The sequence below is a fragment of the Schistocerca americana genome, chromosome 5, assembly GCF_021461395.2.
Source record: "Schistocerca americana isolate TAMUIC-IGC-003095 chromosome 5, iqSchAmer2.1, whole genome shotgun sequence".
Classification (NCBI taxonomy): domain Eukaryota; kingdom Metazoa; phylum Arthropoda; class Insecta; order Orthoptera; family Acrididae; genus Schistocerca; species Schistocerca americana.
Genome location: NC_060123.1, coordinates 161,004,145 through 161,016,281, shown reverse-complemented (window position 1 = coordinate 161,016,281; position 12,137 = coordinate 161,004,145). Strand labels below are relative to the sequence as shown.

At 42.2% G+C, this 12,137-nt stretch overlaps 1 non-coding gene across 1 annotated transcript; it reads right to left on the bottom strand.

The window, feature by feature from the left end:
* Positions 1–8,196: 8,196 nt before the first annotated feature.
* On the bottom strand, positions 8,197–8,270 carry Trnat-ugu. Its single transcript has one exon. It is a non-coding gene; the product is annotated as a tRNA-Thr (tRNA).
* Between the last annotated feature and the right edge of the window lie 3,867 nt (positions 8,271–12,137).

Below are 12,137 nucleotides of genomic sequence, written 5' to 3'. Positions count from 1 at the left end.
CACTTACACCTAATGATCATTGTTCAAAATGTCGACCACCATTGACTGTTGTTATGTGCCCTAATAAAACACTTTTAGCATTGTTTAGAGTTAACAGTAATTGACAATCCACTAACTCTCCAATGTTTATTGATATAAAAATACATCTACCCACCCAGTGACGGATCAAGAAGCCTTAGCAACATGATCCCGAAATACTACAGTATTTAGGTACTGATTTTCAGGCTGACTGTAATCTCTCATTTATATACTTTCGAATTGAAATGTCTCCAGGTGTTAAAAAAGCCTTTCCGTTCGAATGGTCTTCTCCGGTTATTCTGGAAGGATAATTTGCGCAAGAACGTTTTGGTAGGAAGCCATCAGCAGGATTTTACAAATTAACAAAAGCTTGCTGCCCTATCGGTTCATTGACTCCCAAGCATATGGAAAAAACATTTGCTCCACAGATTAGTCCCATCTCCATGAGATACAGTGCCTCCAGTGCTGACGACGTATACATGCCGCAGGATCTGAGTGTGTCAGGAGCGCTAACGTCTGTTATACGAGTATAGTACATTGAGGTGACCTCTTAATATCGTGGCAGACCTTCTTTTGTCCTCCGTATTGCCACAGCTCAAGGTGTCATTAACTCGACAAGTCGTTGGAAGTCCCCTGCCGAAATATTAGGCCATGCTGCCTCTATAGCCGTCCATAATTGCCAGTGCAGGATTGTGTGCACGAGGTGACCCCTCAATTACTCGTATATCCCACAAATGTTCGATAGGTGACCAAATCGGTCGCTCAAATTCTCCAGAAAATTTCCTCTAACCAGCCGCGAACAATTGTGGCCTGGCGTCATGGCACATTGTCATCCATAAAAATCCATCGTTGTTTGGGAACATGACATCTACGAATGACGGCAAATGGTCTCCACGTAGCCGACCATTACCATTTCCAGTTAATGATGGTTCAGTTGGACCAGAGGACCCAGCCCAGAAAATAAATATTCCACGCTAGTCACAAGTACATTGATGAGCTTTTCCTTGACATCAAAAGGTATATCAGTTTGTTGTATCCTCAATACAACTGGTTGCGAAATGGGTTCACCCCATTGCTTTATTTTACGCAAGTACTCCTCAAAAAATTTCCGTAAATTACCATTCTTGTTACTATATCTCTCAGGGTTGAAAACCTCTTGATGCAATCGCGCCTGAATACCTCGCGACCAGTACATAGCAAGGGAACCTTGTTCAAACTGTTCCAATGTTTGAGAACATTCAATAGCTTCAGTTGCCCAGAAAGCTGGATACAGCAAGAATATCTCTAATCACGTCTGCACATTACTATTTCCGCCATGTTGTGGAAAATAAACATTTAAATTTTAAAATAATAAAATTTAGTACTCGGTCACTATGAGCACTGACAAGTTTTGTAAGAGATTCTCCTGAGGGAAAGACATCACATGCGAACAGCAAAGGAAAACGAGACTAGAAGTTATTCTTACCTTCGCGCTGTGCTGCAATGCTGTAGCCAGATAAATTTTCTGTTTGAGACAAACTCTTTAAAATAGTCAAAATTATGCCGGTTGCTCAGCCTTTTATTGTCTCTCAATTCTTACAACAATAATGTGAATAATTTCTCCGGCAGCGGTTATAGCCGTAGAGCATGTAAAAGTGGACCAAGTTGTAGTACATAGGCAGGGTAAAATTTTATTTATATATATATATATATATATATATATATAATTACATAAAATTACCTATGTGAATCGAACCACGCATTATGGCACTACTTACAACGTTTCCGTAAATAGCACATTGGGGAAACAAAATTTTCTTTGATTAACGTTTGAAATTGTATTTAAGACATGGGTGGGTGGAAACATTATAATTAACAATGCCATTATGTATGACTAAAGTGTCTAATTTGGCTCCAGTTAGACACAGAACTGCTAAAATTTAAAATGATTCTTCAACTGATTATTTTCATTCTAAATTAGGATGATAGCCCTGTATAATTTTTATTCATCTATTCCTACTCGGGCGTAAAATAAATCGGTAGCAGTACGTCAATAATTGACCACGCCCCAGAAGTTTGAAGTACCGAATTACCGCACTGAATGGACATTGACTTATAAAAGATCTGGTTATTATCTGCTTCATAAAATGTAAATTTGCTTTTTAGAATAAGATTTTACTTTAAGAAGATTCGATCTGCGGCTATTGGGGTCTGATTGAATGTTCTAGTTAACGTAATACAACCAAATTGTAATGAATTACAAAGAGATTCTTGTAAGATACAGTGTCAAACCGCTTGAAATAACACAAGTGATTATCTGAATTAATTGTTAATCAACTAATGAAATTACACTAGTGAATGAAAATAGATGCTTACATTCTTGGCTCAGGATGCCGCAGGGAACTGAATAACAGTCGACAATCGCTTTTTATCATCCATCAAAGATATTATGCAGTTCACTGATACTAGATCAATCACACATCCTTCCTTTGATTTCACAGAATTACAATTCGTGTGTGGGAAAAAGATAAAACTAATAATTGTAACTGTCCAATGCAGTATTCATAAACTATGATTTTGTAGTAAAAACTTCTAGGTCCATTTGAAGTCGTTACACAGCGTGCCAACGATGCAAACGAAGCTTTCGGGTGCCAAAATCGTAAGGAAACAACTGTCAACCAAAAACGCGTCACACGATTTTCGCTCCATAACAGCTGGTGCCAGACTGTCTGCATCCCACACATGCTGTGGTGTCAGTCCAAATAAACAAAGAGACACAGTTCCACACAAAAGGAAGACATCTATTTCTGCCCCCTCCCCCCACCCCCCCGTCGTCGTCCACCCGAACTCCCAATAACAACACCAGCAGGCGAACAATAAAGAAGAAGTTACTTAAGATATTTTATTCTTAAGTAACGATCCACTGTATAAACACCTGAAAATGATCAGAACATGCTCGAAACGTGTTGTAGTGTGTTAAATTATACACAAAATAAACAACTGACTGCTAGCAGAAAATACAAATAATTAATAGTTACACACAGTCACAATTCCCAATCGTGGCCACAAATAAATAGAAATAAATTCATCGCAACATATACTTGGTGCATTTTAAGGTACTGTAGCGACGGGTGAACCCTGGGGAAACAAGAAAGGAAACAAATCAGAAGGTACAGACACGTTGATACGGAGAAGACCCACAAAAACTTACTGGACTGACAGGAAATGTAATGAGAAAATGTAGACTTGTCAAAACTTAAGGACAAAATTAACTTTCGCATTTTGTGTCACTTCATACTAACATAGCTCGATAAAACTTGAACCACAGGTAGATGTGATACAGTAAAGTACAGAACGTGAAACTTCCCTTTAGAAAATTAAGAATGACTGTGCTGGAAAAACTCTTACGTTATTTGATTTTCAAGTAGCTGAGCAAAACTTAATGTACTCAGACAGTTCTCTCTTTGCTTATTCTGATCATCACTATACTGACACACAATATTTTTAGCGCAACACAGTCTGACTTTCAATAATCCCTACTAAAGAATGGCCCTAATAAGAATAACCTGTACCTTGCATGAATCACTTACCTCACAAAAATCTTCTTTAGTCGAACTACTGCAATACAGAGAGCGCCAATACTGCCAGCTAAATAAAAGATTCTAACTACTGAAGGCACTAACTACTGATAGGTATAGTTAGCAAATAAAAGATTTTGATAGAGAACAAACATGTATTTACCTTAATAGTGTACAAAAGTCATAATATAATTATCAGTTCATGACATCCAGTCTTACAAATTTCCTTTTTCTTACAGTCTCACGTACAGATCGTCCGCTCATAGTAACCTTTCAAAACTCTGGCATCTCTCTACCCACATCCGCCACTGCTGGCGGCTCACCTCTAACTGCCCAACGCTACGGGCTGCTCACATCCAACTGCCCAACACTACACTAGCGGATATTCCAACAATGAGTCCAACCAGCCACAGACTGCTCACAGCGCAGTCAGCGATTTTCATACAGAGCGCTACGTGGCGTTACCAACATAAGAATCTGAACAGCCTACTTACAAAAGTAATTGAGAGGAATATGCAAAGAGACGGACAGAAATGAAATTATTTTCGAACAACAGTAATTTAAGGCACTACGATTTACGATGGCCCTCTTGACACTACGAAAGGTGTGACATTGATCTTACGAGCGTATGTGGTCACCATCAATGACCATGCGTGCTCTGCATCGCGGTCCAGTACAGGCCACAAGGTCGAGTTCTTGTGGCAGGGCGTTCCATTGCCGCACCAGCAGGGTTCAAATGTGCTGGATGGTCGTGCATCTTTCCAGCACATTCACCGAAAATCCTCGCGTTCCAGGATCTCCTCCATCTGAGCTGTTCGATAAAACTGAGGGTAGGACGGAATGTACCCGCGAAAACATGTACGTGAGAAGGAGTCCAGATCTCAGTTTTACGGATGACAATGCGCGACCCAATCGAACAGCGCAGATGCAGAAGCTACTAACTAGAACGAGAGGATTTTCGGCGAAGAGACTGGCCTTCCGTTCTCTACAGTTAAATCCAATCGAACTCCTGTGGAATGTGTTGGAGGAGACGTATTGCAGCACCGCCACCAACGACCATCCAACAGTTGCCAACCACGCCCTACCACAAGGGCTCCCTACCAGCCTTGTGGCCAGCATGGGAGTACGTTTCAGGGACTTCAGTGTAACTATTTCACTTCAATAAAAGTGTCATTTCTGTTAGTCTCATTGCGTATCTATTACAGTTACCTTCTGTACAGCACTGTGCTGTACTGTAGCAGTTCTTTCTATGCAAGACTCAAGTTTCGTCGAGCTATGTTAGTTAATAGTGGCACACCGTTTGAAATTTACTTTCGTTCTTGTTTGTTGTTGTCTTGTTTTTCAGTTCAGAGAGTGGATTGATGCAGCTCTCCACGCTACTCTAGCCTGTGCAAGCTTCTTCATCTCCCAGTACGTACTTCAGCCCACATCCTTCTGAATCTGTTTATTGTATTCATCTCTTGGTCTCCCTCTACGATTTTTACCCTCCACGCTGCCCTCCAATACTAAATTGGCGATCCCTTGATGCCTCAGAACATGTCCTACCAACCGATCCCTTCTTCTAGTCAAGTGGTGCCACAAATTTCTCTTCTCCTCAGTTCTGTTCAATATCTCCTTATTAGTTATGTGATCTACCCATCTAATCTTCAGCATTCTTCTGTAGCACCACATTTCAAAAGCTTCTGTTCGCTTCTTGTCCAAACTATTTATCGTCCACGTTTCACTTCCATACATGGCTACACTCCACACAAATACTATAAGATACGACTTCCTGACCCTTAACTCTATACTCGATGTTAACAAATTTATCTTCTTCAGAAACGCTTTCCTTGCCATTATGAGTCTACATTTTATGTCCTCTCTACATTGACCATCATCAGTTATTTTCCTCCCCAAATAGCAAAACTCCTTTACTACTTTAAGCGTCTCATTTCCTTATCCAATTCCCGCACCATCACCAGATTTAATTCGACTACATTCCATTCATTCTTATCTTTTGCAAAACAGTGTATTAAAATAAATTAAGGATAAAAGGACTTTATTTAACATGATACGAGAAGAAAAACTAAATTAACTGGACACTTAATTTGACATAGCAGCTTCATAAAAAAAAAAATTAAGAAAACGCTTGAAAGGAAAATTCTGGGGAAAATTTCAAGAGACAAGCCCAGAATATTGATATTAAAAGTGTTAGCAGTGAAAAGATGTGCAGCAATTACAACCAAATGGCACAGATGGCTAGGTACAGAGAAAGAAAGACACATTCTTAGCATTAGTGTCTGATAGTCATGACGACTCTAAAATCGTTAGGGGAAGTGGCAAAAAAACGACTATTCACGTTGGTGTGTAGAGTGTATGAGTCTGGCAATGTACCGTCTGACTTTTGGAAAAATATCGTCCACACAATTCCGAAGACGGCAGGAGTTGACAAGTGCGACAATTATCGCACAATCAGCTGAACAACTTATGCATACAAGTTGCTGACAAGAATAATATACAGAAAAACGGAAAAGAAAATTGAGGATGTGTTAGATGACGGCCAGTTTGGTTTAAGCGAAGGTAAAGGCACCAGAGAGGCAATTCTGACATTGCGGCTGATAATGGAAGCAAGAAGAAAGAAAAGTCAAGACACGTTCATAGGATTTGTCGACCTAGATAAAGCGTTCGACAGTGTAAAATGGTGCAACATGTTCGAAATTCTGAGAAAAAGTGGGTAAGCTTTACGGAGAGATGGGTAATAAACAACATGTACAAGAACCAGTAGGGTATAATAAGGGGAACATCAAGAACGAAGCGCTCAGATTAAAAAGAGTGTATGACAGGGATGTAGTCTTTTGCCCCAATTGTCCAATCTTTACATGGAAGAAGCAATGATGCAAATAAAAGAAAGGTTCAAAAGTCGGAAAAAATTCAAAGTGGAAGGATATCAGTGATACGATTTGATGATGACATTGCTGTCCTGAGTGAAAGTGAAGAATAATTACACGATTTGTTGAATGGTCCCTACAGTCTGGAACCGCGCGACCGATACGGTCGCAGGTTCGAATCCTGCCTCGGGAATGGATGTGTGTGATGTCCTTAGGTTAGTTAGGTTTAAGCAGTTCTAAGTTCTATGGGAATGATGAACTCAGATGTTAAGTCCAATAGTGCTCAGAGCCATTTGAACCATTTTTTTGGAATTCTCATACCTATAGAGCAAAGTAACCAATGACGGACGGAACAAGGAGGACACCAAAAGCAGACTAGCACTGCCAAAATAGCATACCTGGCCAAGGGAAGTCTACTAGTCTCGAAAGTAGGCCTTAATTTAAGGAAAAAAATTTGAGAATATACGTTTTGAGCGCAGTGGTAGTGAAACATGGAGTGTGCGAAAACCAGTACAGAACAGAATCGAAGGATTTTAGATGTGGTGCAACAGGCGAATGTTGAAAATTAGGTGGACTGATAAGGTAATGAATGAGGAGGTTCTGCCCAGAATCGGAGAGGAAACGAATGTCCGGAAAACGTTGACGAGCAGCGGGGACATGATGACAGGACATACGTTAAGACATGACGGAATGACTTCCTTGGTACTGGAGGAAGCCGTAGAGGGTATGAATTGTAGAGGAAACCAGAGTCTGGAATACATACAGCAAATAATTGAGGACGTAGGTTGCAAGTGCTACTCTGAGATGAATAGGTAGGCGCAAGAGAGATATTCGTAGCGGGTCGCATCGAACCAGTCAGAAGACTGACGACAAAAAATAAAGTGATTAAGATGTATATTGTTATGACTCAACCCCAGCGATCACTATCTTCGATGTCTGGAGCTGACTTACAAATGCCAGCGAAATCCATATTGCAATAATAAGACAAGTGGACATCCTGTTGCTTTTACAGTACAGAAACCGCACTCTCGACATTAACACACGGGCCACACAAAACTAAGGCCTCAGAGCACTGTCCCAGGCGCGCCAATCTGGCAGAGAGCTGGCCAGCCCAGCTGATAGCGATGGCGCCGCGATGGCATCGGCCGGCCTCGTCGAACGGGACCTCGCCCACCTCCCAAACAGATAATGGCCGCCGCTCCCCACTCGCCCATTAAACTTTATCAGCTGTGAAATATGAACGTCTGCAAAAAGCCGGATAACCGACAGAATGGCAAGTGCCCCGTGGCACAGTTTAGCCCTTCCGTGACCAGATACGGTGGTCAGCGCTCCCTCGGGAGACGAACCTAATTTCACGTACAGCGGTCAGAGGCAGCAGTCTTTCTCTTTTACGGCTCGTACCTACAACTCTAAACTATGTGCAGATAAACGTTCCCAGCTCTGTATAAATCTTTCGAAGTAATACGCCCATTAATTCCTCTGCCTCTCAGATAACACTATTCTTATCTTTCGCCCTCGAAATTCCATTTCCGCTTTGGCTTTTCATCCTTCATAACTATGAAATTCACGGAATTCAAATAACGATGTTTTTTTCGTGTCTATACTGCGCTAAGCACGTCATGAGATGCTCCAATATCTTTCTAGTTTCTAGTGAATCTTTGGCTCAAGCTGATATAATAAGTGATGACTAACTGAAACCCTCAGCTGCCGACAGGTATTGTTGATATGTCTCGATGTGGACAGCTGAAAATGTGTGCCCCGACCGGGACTCGAACCCGGGATCTCCTGCTTACATGACAGACGCTCTATCCATCTGAGCCACCGAGGACACAGATGAATAGCGCGACTGCAGGGACTTATCCCTTGCACTCTTCCCGTGAGACTTACATTCCCAACTGTCCACAATTCTACATATGTAATGAACCCTATAGACATTTGCCCATTCACTCATTACTCTCGCACGCTTTGGCGATTCCCGTAAGAATTCGTCTGTGCGAATGCGCACAGGTTGCCCAAATTCTTACGGGAATCGCCAAAGCGTGTGCGAGTAATGAGTGAATGGGCAAATGTCTATAAGGTTCATTACTTATGTAGAATTATGGACAGTTGGGAGTGTAAGTCTCACGGGAAGCGTGCAAGGGATAAGTCCCTGCAGTCGCGCTTTTCATCTGTGTCCTCCGTGGCTCAGATGGATAGAGCGTCTGCCATGTAAGCAGGAGATCCCGGGTTCGAGTCCCGGTCGGGGCACACATTTTCAGCTGTCCACATCGAGACATATCAACAACACCTGTCGGCAGCTGAGGGTTTCAGTTGGTTGTCATTTATTCCAGGGAAAAGCTGCACGGTCATAACAGTATTCTGGTCTTTCGAGAACAGTTACTGTCTTCATATATATAGATATAATTAGTGATAAAACACATGACGAACGACGCGTTGTAACAGGTTCTAAGCCCCAGACTGACTATGCAAAGATCTACACATATTCAAAGATAACAGGCGTCAGTGCGACGTTATAGGTCTAACGGTTGTTAAATTCTAATGCGTGAAGATTCTTGTACAATTAACCTGAGGCTCAGAACTTGCTTCTCGAAACGCTTTATGGTCCACGTTAGAAGGCATCCCTCGAAGTTACCCATTCTTCCTTACTGTACACCTTTCCCCTATTCTTGTCAATCGTTCCCTAACGCTCCCTCTGAAACCCTCAACGATGGCTGGTTCTTTCAGTTTACTCAAGTCCCATCTCCTTGAGTTCCTACCTTTTTGCAGTTTCTTCAGTTTTAATCCGCAGTTCATAGCCCATCAATTGTCGTCAGAGTGCACATCTGCCTCTAGAAATGTGTGGGTCAAAAATCTCTGTCTTATCATTGTATAATCAATCTGAAACCCCCCAGTGTCTCCAGGTGTCCTCCACGCATACACCTTCTTTCATGATTCTCAAACCAAGTGTTAACGATAGTTAAAATATGCTCTGTGCAAAATTGTACAAGGTGGCTTCTTCTTTCATTCTTTTCATCCAGTCCATAGCCGCGCGACATTAGCCGAGCGGTCTCAGGCGCTGCAGTCATGGACTGTGCAGCTGGCCCCGGCGGAGGTTCGAGTCCTCCCTCGGGCATGGGTGTGTGTGTTCGTCCTTAGGATAATTTAGGTTAAGTAGTGTGTAAGCTTAGGGACTGATGACCTTAACAGTAAATCCAAAAAGATTTCACACACATTTGAACATTTTTTGAACCCAGTCCATGTTCACCTACTATTTTTCCTTCTCTTTCTTTTCCTACTATCGAATTCCAGTCCCCCATGACTATTAAATTTCGTGTTCCTTAACTATCTGAATAATTTCTTGCGTCTCACCATACATTTCTTCAAACTCTTCATCGTCTGCTGAGCTAGTTGGCGCGTAAACTTGTTTTAGTGTGGTGGTTGTGGACTTCGTGTCTATCTTGGCTACAATAATACTTTCACTATGCTGTTCATAGTCACTTAGCCGCCTTCCTATTTTCTTATTCACTATTAAACCCACTCCTGCATTACCTTTGTTTGATTTTGTATTTGTGACCCTATATTCACCTCACCGGACGTCCTGTTCCTCCTGCCACCAAACTTCACTAACTCGCACTGTATCTAACTGAAACATAGATTTCCTTTTTTAAATTCTCTAGCTGACACTCCACGCTGCGATCCGTAGAATGCCAGTTTCGTTTCTCCTCATGACGACATCCTCCTTAGTAGACCCCGCCCGAAGAACTGAATGGGAATATTTTGCTCAACAGGATGCCATCATCATTCAACCATACAATAGGTAAGTAGTTTACCCTTGCTTTCAACAATTCGCAGTATCAGCACAGCAAGGCCGTTTTGGTTGATGTTACAAGGCCGGATCAGTCAATCATTCAGATTATTGCCCCTGCAACTACTGAAAAATCTGGTGCCCGATCCAGGAACCACACGTTTGTCTGAACTCTCAACAGATATCCCTCCGTTATGGTTACGCGTACGGTGCGGCTATCTGTATCACTGAGGCACGCAAGCCTCCCCCCCCCCCCCTCCCCCCCAACGGCAAGGTCCATACATATTTGTATACATACTACATACGTATTTCTAGCGAATTTCACTGTTCAGTTTCGTTTTCACGCAACTAAATGCTTACGACGTCGTATCTCCTGAACTATTTGTCACACAATGATGTAATTTCGCAGGTACATCCGTTGATAGAGGTGGACACTGTTTGCTGAATGTATTGCGAAAGAAGTTGCTAACAAAGAAGTAATACATTATTAACACATTATTCATGATGCGACAGTTTATCACGCATCTCATTGTTTATGACGCCATAACTGCTGTTCTATGCGTGATGCAATGATGTATTTTTGAATGTAACTTCAGTGAGATGTGTGAGTATTGTCGGCATAATTCATTGCGAATAGAGTCATTAGCAAAGGAGTAATAAATTTAAAGGTCATGCATGATAAGGCAGTTTTAGTGCATGAACAGCGAAAATGTTTCCCATTCATCATTTTCTGAGCGGATGTGTGCGAGCAAAAATCTCCTAAGGGTTTGGAATTACGTGGAAAGTTTTATACAAGTCACTAAATGCTCTCATTTTCAAACACTGAATGAATATAGTCTGCTTATTTGAGCGTCGGAACCTACGTTTCATTTTCACTCCCTCCGTGACTCCTATCAGAGGTAGGTGTTCTTATTCCACAGTGGTTCTTCCCAGACAGTAATCGATACGTGTACCAAGTCTGGCTGAAATCAATCCAGTGGTTTAGAAGGAGATGCGGTACCACCGCTGTTAATCGCCATTGAAACTTCTTACTTCCTCCAGCTTACCTGGGAACCGTTTCATCCATGCAGTTCGTTAGGTGTCACCTGGATGTCTAAAACACTACTGTGGGCGTTTCCATCAATTTACATGCGTCAGATAGCGTATTGCACAATGTAATGTGCCCTATTTTCCGCCTTTTTAGGCAGCCATCAGTGGGGGAAGTATACACTGAGGCGCCAAAGGCGTGGGATGTCTCTTAATATCGTGTCGGACCTCGTGTTTCCTGGTGTAGTGCAGAAACTCGATGTGGCATGGACACGACAAGTCGCTGGAAGTCCCTTGCAGAAATATTGAGCCGTGCTACTTCTACAACCGTCCATAACTGAGAAAGTGTTGCTGCTAAACAATATTGTGCAGTGACTTACTTCTCGAGTATGTGCCATAAGTATTCGATCTGAGTCACGTTTGGCTTTCTGGGTGGTCAAATAACTCGCTCGAACTTTCCGTAAGATTCTTCAAACCAATCACGAACAATTGTGGCCCGGTGTCATGGCGCATTGTCATCCATAAGAATTTAATCGTTGTTTGGGGATATTAAGTCCATGAATGGTAGAAAATGATCCCTATGAAGCCGAACATAATCATTTCGGGTCAATGATCGGATCAGTTGAACCAGATGATCCAGTCCATTCCATGTAAACAGAGCCCAGAACGTTATGTAGCCATCACAGCTTGCACAATGCCGTGTTGACAGCTTGTGTCCATGGCTTCGTGGTATCTGTGCAAAACTCGAACACCACCGTAAGCTCTTACCGGCCAAAATCGGGACTCACCTGACCAGGCCACGGTTTTCCAGTCATCTAGGGTCCAACCGATATGGTCACGAGCCCAGGGGAAGCGCTGCGGGCGACGTCGTGCTGTTAGCAAAGT